Source organism: Octopus bimaculoides, chromosome 9 (genome assembly GCF_001194135.2).
Source record: "Octopus bimaculoides isolate UCB-OBI-ISO-001 chromosome 9, ASM119413v2, whole genome shotgun sequence".
In the NCBI taxonomy this organism is placed as follows: domain Eukaryota; kingdom Metazoa; phylum Mollusca; class Cephalopoda; order Octopoda; family Octopodidae; genus Octopus; species Octopus bimaculoides.
This window is the reverse complement of record NC_068989.1, coordinates 8,270,619-8,271,095: the sequence shown is the minus strand read 5'-3', so window position 1 is coordinate 8,271,095 and position 477 is coordinate 8,270,619. Positions and strand designations below refer to the sequence as shown.

General features: G+C 27.7%; 1 protein-coding gene across 1 annotated transcript in view; it reads right to left on the bottom strand.

Annotated features, from left to right (window-relative positions):
* The window catches only part of LOC106882137 (neuronal acetylcholine receptor subunit alpha-7), a 612,265-nt gene extending 611,800 nt beyond the window's left edge, over positions 1-465 (bottom strand). The window contains exon 1 of the mRNA XM_052970401.1: positions 331-465. The gene's annotated coding sequence lies outside the window, so the exon portion shown is untranslated. The remainder of the gene's footprint in view (positions 1-330) is intronic.
* Between the last annotated feature and the right edge of the window lie 12 nt (positions 466-477).

The following is a 477-nucleotide window of genomic DNA, read 5'->3' as shown; positions in this document are numbered from 1 at the left end:
TATATATATATACATATATACATAGAGAGAGAAAAAAGAAAGAAAGAATGAAAGAAAGAATGAAAGAAAGAAAGAAAGAAAGAAAGAAATAAAGAAAGAAAGAAAGAAAGAAATAGAGATAGAGAGATAGAGAGATAGAGAGATAGAGAGAGAGAGATGTTGATATATTGATATACATATACAGATACATGTGTATATATAATTTACTCTATTCTCACTTACTGTCACGGCATGAAATTCTATAAAGGTAAATCAGTATATTTTTTAGTCAACACAACAGTTTTGTACAGATAAAAATAAAAAGAAATAGCTATGTTTGAAACCACTTACCTTGTTGGTGCTTGTGGCTAACCGTTTTCGATGTGGATAACCCGATATATATTTAATCTCACCCGAAATGCTTCAATTTCATTTATCGATTCCAGTTTAATTTTTTTCTAATATATCTTTCTGTTTTGTTGTAGATATATACACATA